The sequence below is a fragment of the Cavia porcellus genome, unplaced genomic scaffold (assembly GCF_034190915.1).
Source record: "Cavia porcellus strain 051 isolate PalLab524CR breed Dunkin Hartley unplaced genomic scaffold, mCavPor4.1 scaffold_24, whole genome shotgun sequence".
NCBI lineage: Eukaryota > Metazoa > Chordata > Mammalia > Rodentia > Caviidae > Cavia > Cavia porcellus.
In genome coordinates this window covers 33,330,798-33,345,253 of record NW_026947507.1, presented here as the reverse complement: position 1 = coordinate 33,345,253, position 14,456 = coordinate 33,330,798, and the positions used below count along the sequence as shown (strand labels likewise).

Sequence of the window (14,456 nt, the reverse complement as noted above, 5' to 3'; positions counted from 1 at the left end):
CAGTGGAGACATGGCATGGAACATAGGAACACTTCCGTTATCTTGAGCCAATAGAAGAAAAAGAAAAGGCGCAGTCCTGGAGGTGATTAGAGATCCGGGAAGTGTGTCCTTCCAAGAACCAGATGAAAAGCACATTTAAGGTGCAAAGACCATGGGTGCTGGTAATAAGCAATGCAGAAAATTCACGCAGAAGGACAGTCATGGTGTCTACAGAAGTCTGTGATGAGGCCACCTGCTTAGAATGCTTCCGGAGTGGTTTCAGTAGAGTGGCCAAGACAGCCCCATATGACTAAGTGTTGAGTTTTGACTGGGTGTTAAGAAATCGGAGGAATTAATAAAAGGTCAGTTAAAGGCATGGGAGGGTCACTAAAGAGGAGGAGTAAGAATTGCAGGCAATATTCATGGTTTACCTAACAGACAACAACAATAACAAAAAATTGTTGGAGCAAGACATTGAGAAAAGTGGGAAGTAACTGTATAGAACTTACAGGTGAGAAAGCCTTTGAAAGGAGAAAGAGCTCATGCTGTGAAAGACAAGATGAAAAGAAGCACAGTGAAGCTAGAGAGCCCTTCGTGTGCAGAGATGAGGACGCAGAGGTGAGCTCCTCCTGGGTGTCTTGCATCTTGTAAGTAAAGTAAGACACAGGTTCTCAGCAGGGTCAGGAAAGATGTTTTTTGACTGTGTCTTGTGGCTTCTTTATACAGTGATTCCCCCCACCTTCCATTCCCTACTTTATTAATTTCTTAGAGAGTTTCCACAACAAAGTGCAACTTAAATATCCCTAATCTGAAAATTCAAAATCCAAAATTATCTAAAATATGACATTTTTTGAGCATTGTGTTCTGCTTTTGGAGCATTTTAAAATTTTGCATTTTCAGATTAGGAATGCTTGACCGGTAAAGTCTACACAAATATTTAAAAATCTGGAGAAATCCCCCAATCGGAAACACTTCTGGTCCCAGGCATTTCTGAAAAGGGATACCCTGCTTTCTACCACAAGCTGTATGACTGAAATGATAGAAAGTCGTTGTTGTGCAGTTCCAGAGACTAGACTAAAACTCGAGGCCCCTTCAGGGCCGTGCTCCCTGTCACAGCTGTAAGGGAACTAATTCTTCCCCGGCTCTTCCTGTCTTTTTGTGGTTTGCTGGCAGTATTTGCTCCTTTGGCTTTAGTTGCTGTATTTGAACACCTGTTTCAACTGTCACGTTGTGTTCTTCCTGTCTCTGTCCTCACTTGGCCGTCTTCTTGCTGGTTTAGGGTCCTACTGTGTTCTATTATGACCTCATCTTATGTAATTATATCTGCAGTGACCATATTTCCTAATTCACATTTTGAGGTACTAAGGGTTAGAATCACTATATTTTTTGGTGGGGGAGCACTATTCAACTTAGACCATTTCGACAATCTTTACCCCTCTTTCCTAAAGTTACTTCTGTAGGACTCTAGCTCATCCTTTAATACTCCCTACAGTGTTATCTCCTTCCTGAATCCTTCATGACCTTCCTTTCCTATAATACTTTCATTTATGTTTCCCAAATAAGTTTTATCTTTTATATGGCCTGCCTCATTGAGGCAAAAAATCATCCATCTGCTCTCTGTACTCTTCAGAGAGCCAAGAGGCACTTCTTCATGACATAATTCAGGATCCCTTAGGAGAGCACAAACCATTATATGGGAATTTAGAGGAATTAGAATAAAGGGATTGTCTGAGTGTGTATTAGTTGCTTTTATCCTTGCTGAGAAAAATTACCTGACACCTAAAGTTAAAGAAGGAAAGGTTTATTTTAGCTCACAGTTTGTAGAGGTTTCAGTTCATAGTTGGCTGGCTCCAAGGCAGGGCAGCATGGCAGGGGGCAGAGGAGAAACAGTCCATGGCAGAGTAGGCAGGGAGCAGAGAAGCATCAGCAGCATCAGACCTTCCTTTCTCTTTTATTCCATTCAGGCTACAAGCCTATTGGGTGGTACCACCCACACCCAGGGTGGGCCTTCCTGTTATCCACACCCAGAACTGTTCTAAACCAATCAGTGGACTAATTTAGCTATCACCTTTGGTGATAAGGATTTAGCTTACACCTTTAATCCATATTCATGCCCCAAATCCTGCCACCTTTGAAAAATCCCACCAATAAGAGCATGAGGCTTTGAGGGGACATCTAGATACAAACCCTAGCAGAGTGCAGACTAATCAGGTGAACTTCCCTAAGAGAGATGAGACAAGGTATTAGAAATATGGGACCAAAAAAGATTCCAGAATGTTTCTTGGAAATATTTCTTTACTGTCACCATTCTTCTTTACAACAATATTTCTGCATCTTCTACATAGAATTCACCCTGAGCTGTACATTAGTCTACAATTACTGGGTTCATTGTTTACAATTATACTCCGGATACTTCTTGTCAAGCTTGGTCTTCCTCACATATTTGTATATACCTCTGTGTTGCTGTCCATTCAGTCATCTGAGTGAGCGACTCACTTGTCTTTAGTGAGGTGAAGAAGTTACCCGTCCAAGTGGGTTTTTATTTTATTTATTTATTTATTGTTGTTTGGTTTTGGCACTGTTTTAACTAGGAAGGTGGTTGTAAAAAAGTTTTCCCTCTTTTTTGATGGTAGTGGCTGAAGATTTGGTAGAGATAAGAAAGAACTTTATAGGACTGCCTTGAGGCTGTGCAGAGTTCGGCAGAAGCAAAAGAAGCACTACAAGGCTCTTGGAGAACAAGCAGAATGAATTTCAGAAACAGAGTAATAGTGACTGGAGGTCGATGCCGTGCATTGAAAATATCCAGAGAAAATGAAATCAGTATTCAGAGAGACATCTGCAGTCCTACATTCACTGCAGCACTGTTCACAATGGCCAAAATATGAAATCAACCTAAATGCCCATCACCAGATGAATGGATGGCAAAAATGCAGTTCATATGCACAGTGGAATAATATTGGGCCATAAAAATGATGAAACCCTGTCATTCGCATTAACATGGATGAGCCTAGAAGACATTAAGCTAGGTGAAATAAGCCAGACACAGAAAGACAAGTAATGCATGATCTCACTTGTACGAGGGATCTAAAGAGTTGATCTCATAGTTGCCAAGAGTAGAATGGTGGTTATCAGAGGCTGGAGAGAGTTCTGGAGAGGGGCATGGGCAGAGGTAGCCTAAGGGTACAGTGTTATAATTAGATGGGGGAGTAAGTGATGTTGTGCTTTAGCACAGTCGTGTTTGGGCCTGGCACGTAAAAAACACTGCACGTTGTTAATTTATTCTTTTCCAGTTGGTTTAGAAAATGGTTTTTGGTACTGAGAGTTGCACCACAAGCGTTCACACTGAGCTGCATTTCTCAGCTCTTTTTATTTATTTTTGTTGTTGTTTTGGTACTGGGAATCAAACTCACAACCTCGCGCTTCTAGGCAGGTGCTGTGCTGATGAGCCGTATGTCTGGCCCTTTATTTTGTTTTAGGACATGTTTTCCCAAACTGCCTAAACTGGGCTCAAACTTGTGATTCTTTGCCTCAGCTTCCAGGCTCCCAGGACTCCAGGCAGTCCACCACATCTGGCACTTTTTTCTAGTTTGGAAGAGTATGTTAGTTAGTTTTCTGTTGTGATAACAAAATACCTGAAAATAGCAACTTGAAGGAAGAAAGGTTTGTTTTGACTTTTGATCTAGAGGTTTTGGTCCATGGTTGACAGGCTTCATTTATTTTAGGCATATGGTGAGGTAGAAACATCATGGTAAAAGGGCATGGAGAAAAAAAGCTGCTAGTTTTGGTGGAAACTAGAAAAGAGAGAGGGGAGAGAGACAGAGAGAGAGAGAGAGAGAGAGAGAGAGAGAGGGAGAGAGAGAGAGAGATGGTGCTGGAAAGAGCAGGATGTAATCTTCCCAGGTCTTGCTCCATGACCTACTCCCTTTAACTAGGCCACACATCCTAATTCTCATCATCTTCTAATAATCTCATCATCTCAAGTAATGCCATCCACTATGACTCCATCAGTGAATCTGTACTTTGATGAAGTTAACTAATCAGTTTCCAGAAGCTCCACCTTTGAACACACCACATTGAAGACTAAGCCCCCAATGCTTAAGCTTTTGGGGGACACTTAAAATCCAAACTATACCAAAGCATGCAGGGCACCATGAGGTGCCCTGGGGAAGAGTACCTCTGTGGGCATGTCATGTGTCATACTGATCCCCCATGGGCCACCAGTTTGGAATAGAAGTAACTTCCGTGAGTGAGGCTCAGTCTGCCGAGAGATGACAAGTCAGTGCTCCAGCCAGCACCCAGTGCAGCCTGCAGGTTCTTGGGCATCTTCCTTCTCTGCCTTGTCTTTTTACAGCCTACCATGCATTTGGCAATTAAGCTTCTGAAATACAAGTGTTTAGATTTGATAATATTTTTTATTTAGGGTTTCATACTGTAAAAGCTTCCAAATATGTTTATTTGTGATGCTGATTTATGTAGAAGCCTCAGTGTTGAAACACATTACTTCCTGCTGTGCAGCACATAGGATTTGATCCACTTTTTCATCACAGAAGTGGACCCTCCCAAAATTTATTGCTGAATTTGCTAGAATCTCTTCCTCTGTCTCACTTGTTAAATTTTCCTTACATCACCTTCCATCATGAGAGAAATATTTTCTACTGCTGCAAATTTGATTGATAAACATTTGTAGATCTATATCAATATTAAAACTTACATCCCCCCCAATTCAACTATCATTTTTGATGACTATTTTTTATGGGGCCCTAGTTGGCACGAGGACTATGAATTATCCTTTAAATACATATAAGATCTTGCAGTTATATTGCCTTGGAAGTATGTTTCTATTGAAATCATAAATTAAGAAAGAAAATAAAAATGTGAACATTGACCCAAAGCTTTCTCAAACAACAGCAGGGAGTTGGTAGAGCCATGAAACATAGAGATGATCGTTCTGAAAGAAAGTGCACATGGTCCGACTCATACTGTTTTCTGGCAGTGGTTTTAGGAAATGAATTTCTAGAGGACCTTGCAATAGTGATGATGCAAGAGAGTCAAGCAGGGCAGTGTGACATGGACAATTTAGGAGGAGGCACCCTCTTTGGCTCTCATGGGCTGATGGAAGAGCCCCAGGGCTAGTGATGGATTCAGGAGCATCGCCTTTGAAACTGGCAAACAGTAGTGGAAGAAGCGATTACCCGGTTTCTACCCCGTTTAACATATTATGCGAGAAGTGTTGAGTGAATGATTTTTTTACACTTCTCTCTCTCTTTTCATACTGAAAAGCACAGAAAGTAATACAGCAGGCTCACGTGTACTCCTTTCTGGAATTAATAAATATTAGCATTGTGTCATGTTTACTTCAGATTATTTTTACATGAAAGAAGTAAACTATTTTGATAAATGAGCTGTCCATTCTGCTGCCTGAATTTGGCATGCTTCCTGACACCAAGCACAGGATCCTTGCAGTGATCCACTTCTTTAACAGGATCCATCCTTCCTACAGATGACTTTATTGCTTTATGATACGTGCTATAAAATAAACTAGATGACTGCAGCAATCTTGCCTAATGGACTCTCAGCTGGTAATTATTTCTTGACATGTGGATTATAAACCCTAGTCACTCCCCATATGTAGTCATGCTGTGTTAATTTTTAATTATGAATTTTATGGAATGACAGAGACAATTATAATTAATTTATGGCTTTTTGGAGTATTTTTAACACCTTAAATCAGAATTCACAGATAATTTCCAGGGATATAGATTAAGCTAGTTAGTTGTGATATTATTCAAGAAGTATTCCTTAAGGAGGAAAGCTTAAGCCTATGGGGAATAAATATTTCACACACATTGTCTTGCCTCCTTGCAAGCTGTGAAGTGAGAACAAGAAGTAATTAGTTATTTACATTGCCACTGTGCATTTCATCTGGATTCTGGCTGGAGCGAATGTTCTCAAGCAGTCTTTAGAAACCTACAGACAGCCTCCAACCCCGAGCGCCCGAGACTCTGCCTGGCACTCGTACTGTTTCTCCTGGTGTGGATCTGTAGCAGGGCTGCACATTCAGACTATTCAGGAAGCCTGGAGAGATCCTGTTGCCCAGGCTGCCCTGCGGATGGTCACCTGGGAGTCTGGGGCAGACAGGAACCTCAGCAGCTCCCAGCCCTCTCCTGCTAAGAGCACCACCACCCGGGTGATCCATTCCTCTTCACAGCACCGAGCCTTCCTGGCTTTCTGGGATACTGAGCTTGGCAGTTGCTTCCCAGCCTCGGGGTGCTTGTCATTGTCTCTATAAAAAAAGCTACTATTGCGATTTAATTACTGTTGCAGCACTGGGGATTGAACTCAGGGCCTTTGAACTGAGCCCTCTCCCCAGCTTTTTAAAGTTTTATTACTATTACGTTGTAAAATTCTGAGACAGGATGTCAATGTGTCGCTAAATTGCCTGGACTGAGTTCAAACATGCCATCTTCCTGACTCAGCCTCCCAGAGTGCTAGGATGGCAGGTGTGTGCCTTCTCAGGGAGGCTTCCTCAGCCACCCCACCAGTGCTACAGCAGCTTTATTCTCTCAATTTTCTTCCAAGAACTATAGAACTGCTAGTTTTTGTTTGTTTTCTGGTCTCTTCTTCCCCTCATCAGAATACAGTGTGCCCCTTGAGGGCAGGGGCTTGCCCTCCTGGCGCTGTATTCCTGGAGCTAAGGGCAGCACCCCCGGAATTATATATTTAGTCTTGTGCCATCTTGCCATGTTGTAGCCAGTGACTGATGACCCTAAAAAATTTTGTCACCTGGTGATGTTGCAGCCATCTTAGGGTGCATAAGTACACCCACGATGTTCACACAATGACTTGATCTAATGATGCATTTCTCAGAATATCAGAATATGTTCTCTGAAGGAAGCTGTAACTGGGCATATAAAGTATTTGCCAAATGGAAATGAACTCTAATATCAAGGTGCATGGAAGGGTTACTGAACATATGTAATTAATTCCTTTCCGTAAGACCTAAAGATGAGCTAATTTCTTCCTGGAAAAGATGTACCTATCTTTCTGCAAGCACTTTATCAGCATTTAAGGCAGCATATTCTTGAATCCAGCCCTGACTCTTATTTCTGATCTTACCCTCAGCAGCTCCAATCTCTCGTCTCATATGGACACAAACATAAATACCGTCGGTCAGCTTTCTGGTGCTTTTCCATAGGCTGTGTGGCATTTTTTTCCCTCTGGGATGTATATGCCCTATGACCAGATTCACCTGATGAAACAAACTCAAGAGCAGAGTAGCTGAAGAGCACTTTCAAGTCCACTAGCGTGAGAAGTTAATGGGTTACAAGTTACATGTTTTTTGGGAAAACTTGAGAAGGATGAGGGGGACTACATTTTGCTAGGATTAGGGTGCACTTGCTTTCATCCACTCCAAGTGGACAGGTGTGCTTTTTCCTCCAGTTTCTGTGCTGTCTGTGGATTCAAACCACACAAGAAGAGAAGACAATGCTGAGTAAAAGTGGAGGGAAGAAAGGAAGGGAGGAAGCTTTCCTGACCACCCACTAGCTGTATTGCACCCTGTCTCTTGGGATCCAGTGCTTAGTCTCACTGGTTTATCTAAAATTCAGTACGTTTAGTGCAACAGTTCACATACACAGTGGACATGACCTTCTTGTCCCACTTTGAGCCATTGGGTAACAGATTTTGCAGTAAAGAATTGGAACTATATGGCTTTATTTCACTTTGTGGTTTATGAGGAAAGCTTTCCTTCCTTTGTGCACTGCTGAGTAATAATCATGGTAAAACCCACATGGGTTTCAGGAAAAGACCCTGAAATCCTGGGCAGTCAGTCTTCAATGAATCAGCTGCAGAGGGCCTGCTTGGTAGGTATTATAATAGCTCATGTTAATGGTGTCCCTCCTGATGCAGTGAGGTTGCTGCTGCTCTGATTGAATGAGGGGAGATGGATTTGTGGAGACTGAACTAGGATGCTTCTCTTGGTTCATTTTGTATTGCAACAACACAATGCCACCGATTGGGTAATTTATAAGACAAAGAGGTTTGTTTTGGCTTGTGGTTCTGAAGGCTGGGAAGTCCAAGAGCACGGTGCCAACATTGATTTGGCTTCTGGGAAAGGCATTTTGCTAATTCATAACACAGTGAAAGGGCAGCAGGAGTCACAGAAGCAAAGGAAACCAGGGAAAGCTAAGGAAGCTGAACTTTTGTTTGTATCAACCCGCTTTTGTGATAATTAACCCCATCCCAAGAGAACTCACTCACTCCTGTGAGAAGGGCATTGATCCCGTCAGGAGGGTGGAGCCACATCACCCAGACATTTTTGTAAAGTTTTCACTTCCTCTCCACACCGTTCTTTTGGAGACCAAATTTCAGCATAAGTTTTGGAGGGGCAAACCACATCCAAACTGTAACAACTTCTAATGCGTGTGTGAATGCCTTGCCCATTCTGTTGTGTGGAGACCACCTTTAGTATAAGTCAACGTTAAAACATAAACACACAGAGCAAGGATGTGTTACCATCCTTGACCCAAGAATCAAACTAAACTGCTTTCCTCCAGCACTATCTCACTGTCTTCTGCTCAGTATCTACTTAGCCCACATTTTTTCAGTATGGAGCTAGAGAGAAATTTTGTGTCTATATCTAATAGAGATTTGGGTTTTTAAAAATGGATTTTAAAAAAATGTTATGCCTCTCCTATTTGTCTCATTCTCCATTACGGGTTTTGTTTGTAGGTGGCCCTACAGGAGGGTGATTTTATACTTTGATTTCTCTGTGACAGTCTCAGTTTGCATTAGTGGTCTGAGCACGGTTATTAATGGGGACTCCTTTTACCCTCAGAAGTGTACTCGTTGTGTGATAATTGTAGAGAACGCCTACTCCAGAATGATCTTTTCTGCAACCCTTGTTTATGATCAGTGACACTTTAAATAAAGCAATAGCACCCATCTCAGATACACACAGTACAGGGATTATTCGCCAGCCTCTGGCCTATTGCACATGCGTGTCATTATATTAAATGGAGCAATGGTAAAGGAAATAGTGGTAAATAAGTTGGCTATCATGGTTTTATTGGGTCCCCAGGTTCGCAGAGGTATTCAATGGGATTTAAATTTGCAGTTTGGTAGGCTTAATTATACTGTGCCTTTGGACACAGAACTACTTAATCTGTCAATCAACGGAGAATTTCCTGGCTTCAGTGCCAGATTTCCACTGACACTGTGAGTGTTTTCAACTCCTGCTTACCTTTTTCTCTTTTTATTTTTGAGCTACCTTCTAGATTGACCTGGCTTGGGCTGTTTTGGTCTCTAGATTGGAAAGTCAGTGGCCTCGTTTGCGTGGACCCGTGGCAGAGCTGCTAAGAGCTCCTCCAGCTCCCATCCTTCCTGTTTCTCACACATCCTTCGGTGGCGTGTTTCCCTATTGTGAAATATTTTTAGAGTCTGCTCAAGGGGGGCGAACGCAGGGAAAAGGAGAAAAAAAAAAGGAAGGGAAAAGAAAAATATAAAAATACACATAAGATATCTAAGATGATTGTGCTACAAATTCTATTCTTGGAACAAAACAGCTAACATTTATAGGATTGGATCAATTTTGCATGTTTGTGTCTGGTAATTTGAAGAACTCTTTTGAAGATCATTATGTAAAATAACAACTTTAGTTATGTTCCTACCACCTTGCTTTGAAGGCCTATTGTTGTTTTGGGCTCTTTGCTATTGTTATTTATTTTTCTTTCTTGTTTTACTAGTAATTCATTTTTGTTTTGTTTTGTTTTTCCCTCTGATGCAGAAAGGATAGATGTACATGTAGAGGCTTATACGTGCCTAGAACTTTTAAACAGTCTACAAGAATTGATTGTATTATGTGTGATGGTATGAACTACTTTGAAGAAAAAGAGGCATTATGGTAGCCATTGCTGATTTCCTATCATCATGCTGTGAAATCCAGTAAAGCTTTTATTTGCTTAGAATGGTTATAGTCTGTTTTGTATTATTTAATTTCAACATTCATGAAGGTATGGACAGCTATTTTGAGGAGAACAAGAGATATTACGGTAGCCAATGTTGATTTCCCTATTGTCTGGTTTTGAAGGCCTGTAATGCCTTCATTATTCTGTTTTGATCAGTTTTATACTATTTTGTTTGGTATGAATTCATTATGTGTGAAGATACAAAAAACTATTTAGAAGAAAACAAGAGACATTATGGTAGCCACTGTTGATCCCCTGTTGTCTTGCTTTGAAATCCTGTTTTCTTCTGATCTGCTTTTTTCTGTTTTGTTTTATCCCCTTTAAAATAGAAAAGAAAAAGAAATATTTTTAGCCTGAGTACTGTCCTTACATTCCCAGGAGGGAAGCGAGGGCTCACAGCACACTTCTTGCAGCTTAGACGTCACACTCACGGGGACCCTGACCTCCCGATGTCCCTGTTGCTCGTGGCTGACATTTATTGTTATTAGGCACTTTTCCCCCATCAAAATGATTCCTCTTCTTTCCTTGTGTTTAGAGGCTAACACGAGGTGCTTCTGGGAGTTTTATGGACTTTGGACTGGAACTTTCAACCTGATTCAGTGTGTTCCAGTTTCGGATTTTAATACCTGTATTTTTCAATTGCTTGGCTGCCTGCACTGAGGTGGCCTGAGTGCTCTCTGAGGTTTTCATCCGCCTCCGTTGCAGTTTTCCTTTTAGGAAGTAATGCTGGCTTTGAGGATGTTGAGGAAGTTCTGTGTGTGGCAGTGTAGATATGGGCTGAGCCAGGCTTTGGCCCACAAACCCCAGGAACAATGCCTGTGCCTTATTTATGGAGAGCAGTGGCACGTACATTATCGTAGTTCCATTGCTAGCTTAGGTCGTTTTCATATCTTAGTGACTGTAAATAATGCTGCGGCACACTTACCTTTTTGAGAAAATGACTTTATTACCTTTAGAGATCTATCTGGAAGTGAAATTGCTGGATCATATGGTGGTTCTAGTTTTAGTTTTTTGCAGAGTATTGATACAGTTTTCCATTATGGCTTCACTGATTTACATTCCCACCAACAAGCAATGTGGGAATTTTCTTTTCTTCAAGTCTTTTGAAAAACTTAGGACTTTTTATTAGTGGTAAGAAGTATATCTCATCCTGGCTTTGGTTGGTAAGAAATCTATTTTTAAGTTAAAAAAACCCCAACATTAATTGAATATTGTATTTGGAAAAATGCCAGTTTTCACTTCCATTTAATAATATATGAGGCATCCAGAAGGGGTGTGATGCAAATACCCCAGTAACCTTTGTTCTCTTCTCTTTGGCAACACAAATATCTGGTGCTGTTTCTTTCAGGTCCTGGTGGGGGTAGGGGAGATAGGGAGAGTGAGAATGATTAATTGACCTGCCTGATTAACCATTAAATCTTCTCATTCTTGCATTCATTCAAAACTTTAAAAATGAAACCTATGTGCATTGAAATGTGTTAGTTTTCCTGAGGAGTGGGAAAAGCAGCTCAGACATCGATGCTGCCTTCCAGAATCCACAAGCTCACAGAAAAATGGGACAGGCAGTTAGCCATCCACCTGTGGAAGAGGCTTCTGGGACAAAAGAAAGCTGGCATGGGCAGTTTCCTGAACAACACTGCTGGAATTTTCCTTGAAGACAGTTAAACTTTACTGAAGAGCTCTAGGGCTGGATATTTGCATGACTTGATTTAGATTACGATAGAGTGTTTTGAGTAAATGTTTTGATAACTCTGTGTCAATCACTGAGACCGGCAGAAGGTGAGGGAATTCCTTGCACTGAGTGAACTTTGTTTTGCTGTGCCCTGCCATGCAGTTGGTAGGAATCAGTTCTCAGGTTATGTAAGGGTCTTGAAAGTAAGAAAAGCCAATGAAGGGTAAGCCCCTTCTTGTGATGTGACAACCTTGAATGAGTTACCTTCTGGACTGATCTCGCTTGGGTTGTAGAAAGGCAGCAGCTGCATACTGCACCGTCTCTCAGGCACTGGTAGATGTTTCCCGTGGCTTTTTTCCTTCCTCTTTCCTATGCATCCTTTAGGTTATAAAGTTTCTTTTTGTGAAGTGGTGTTAGCTTGAAGACTGTCCATGGTGGTTATTGCAGATGAGCTGCAGAGGGAAATAAAACAACCTTAAGGTGGATGATAGGGGCTGGGAAGTCCTTGCCCTTGGTCTGGGTGGGGATTTCTCAGGGCTGGATGAATACCTGTTCTCCTTCGGGAGACCCTGATTCTCAGCACTTTTCCTCCCGATCCAGACCTATGACAGCTCAGCGTTTGCTCATAAGGAGTGATTAACATGGCAAGGGAGACATTTGACTTGAAGTTTTTTTCCTGACAGTTCGATTTTAAGCACATATAAAAAGAATAGTTATTTTAATAGAAATATATAAAACTAATGTGAATATGTTTGTTTTCAGATTAAGTGTTCTATCATACATTTAACAACATGTCCTTAATAGATCAATCCAAAAAGCACTTAGTTTTCTTCAATTTGACTTTTAAAAATATGTTTAGTTTTTTAATGAACATAAAGAATGTGCATATTAATGGGTACCACGTGATGTTTTGATACATGTGTGCATGGTATGAAATCCAGATAAAAGTCAATATTTCTGTTGCCTTAAGCATATATCATTTTTGTGGTTAAAACACTTGAAGTCTTTTCTTCTAGGTGCTTTTGAGGTGTTTAATACATTATCATTATCCGTAGTCACCCTACTATGCAATAGAGCACCAGAATTTATTTCTGCTGTCCGACTGTAACTTAGCACAAACTGACTTAAGTTTTGAGGACCAGACCGGGTGTGAACAGGTGGGTGGGGTTGAGAGGGATGTCCATCCTAGTTCCCTGAGAAGTATGTGACAAGGTCTGGAATGGAAAGTTCCAGGTGATTGAGGAGCACAACTAAGGGCTTAGATTGTCTGAAGGATTGGAATATGGGGTGGTGAGAAGGTGGGAAGGGGCCTTTGAGCAGATGTAAGAGTGTGGAGTTTATTTAGGCAACAGGATCAGCTGAAGATCTTTTGAAAGGGTAGTGGTGGGCGGCAAGGTAACTAATCTGGCAGCACTGGGTGTGTTTGATGGTGGGGAGAAGGGACCATAGAAGCAAGGACATCTGTTGGGAGACTGTGGCAGTAGGGCACATATATTTAATGTAATACATAAAGTATTCATGAGACCAATTAAATATTTGGCCAGACCTATAAGAACTTCAGTTCCTAAATGAAAGGATTCTTTGAAGAGAGGAGCAATTTAGGGATGACATATGATAAGAAATTTCATTAGTGAATCAACAAAGCTGTTAAATATATTGTTATATCTGCATAGATTAGTTTGCACTGTGACTAATGGTTTATGCATTTGTTTTTAATGTCTTACAGTGGATAAAAGCAAGGATGCTGGAGCCAGACTGCCTGGATTCAAAGCCTGCCCTTACCACTTATTTGTCATGAGACCTTGGGTAAATTAATCTTTTTGTGCCTCACTGCATAGTATTTAGGATGTCTTTCAAAAATAATATTAGCATCATCTTTGTTATTGTTATGGCCACTGCCGCCATCATCATCATCATTATCCTGTAACATCTTTATAATGAATTAGGTATGTTGCTTCATGAGATACAGGACCTTTCAGTATCTTAGAGGTGCTATTTTAGGAACTGCATTTGATTTATTTTATTAACAAGAAGGCTGGAAATAGACGGTTGGCAGAACTACCTTGCTGTCTTAGAGATATCAGGGTAACTGATATTCTCTTGGTCTCTTTTCTTCATGAATTCAAGATGGCTCTGGCAGTTCACTGGTGGAAGAAGGTGGTACAGTGGAGGTCAAAAGTATAGTTGCAAGCTGAGTAAGCTTTCTTTAAGATTCCATTAGAAATCCTGCAGATTTCTACTGATGTTTCATTGGCCATTCCTAGCTTCAATGGATGTTGGAAAATGATTTTTTTTTTTACTTTTACTAAGAAAATATGTACTTTTACAAAGAAAATGAAGAAGCCTAGATTTCATTTGAGTAACTACATTAGTATAGGAAATTCACATCAAATATTTCCAGGAACTCTGTTTATTTCTAAATTAGCAATTGATTGCTTTCTCCTAGATTGAAAGCTTCTAGTGGTTAATCATTTAATTTAGCATATATTGGGTTTCTGCTTTAACAAAGTTTGTTGAAGGGCTGGGGATGTAGCTCAGCAGCATAATACCTACCTGGCAAACATGAGGTCATGAGTTCGATTCCCAGTACCAAAATGAAAAAAAAAGTTTGTTCAAGAAATTGAAGACAGTTACAGAAAGAGATGGGACCATAGGATGTTTTAATTAAATAATTAATAGGATATTTAATTTCACTATGTGTAGGTGTAACTCTGTCACCTGGTTCACGTCCTGTTTGTCCTGTTTCCATTCATAGACATAGACCGTGTGACATGAGATGCAAAGAAGGAAAGGATTAAGTGAGAAAGCTTGTCAAGCGAGGCTTATCCATAAGGAAGGGA

At 40.8% G+C, this 14,456-nt stretch overlaps 1 protein-coding gene across 7 annotated transcripts in view; it reads left to right on the top strand.

Annotated features, from left to right (window-relative positions):
* Positions 1 to 14,456, top strand: part of Csgalnact1 (chondroitin sulfate N-acetylgalactosaminyltransferase 1) — a 315,999-nt gene that overhangs the window by 38,475 nt on the left and 263,068 nt on the right. For all 7 annotated transcript variants that reach the window (XM_063234828.1, XM_063234830.1, XM_063234831.1 and 4 more), the window contains one exon: positions 13,343 to 13,422. The gene's annotated coding sequence lies outside the window, so the exon portion shown is untranslated. The remainder of the gene's footprint in view (positions 1 to 13,342; positions 13,423 to 14,456) is intronic.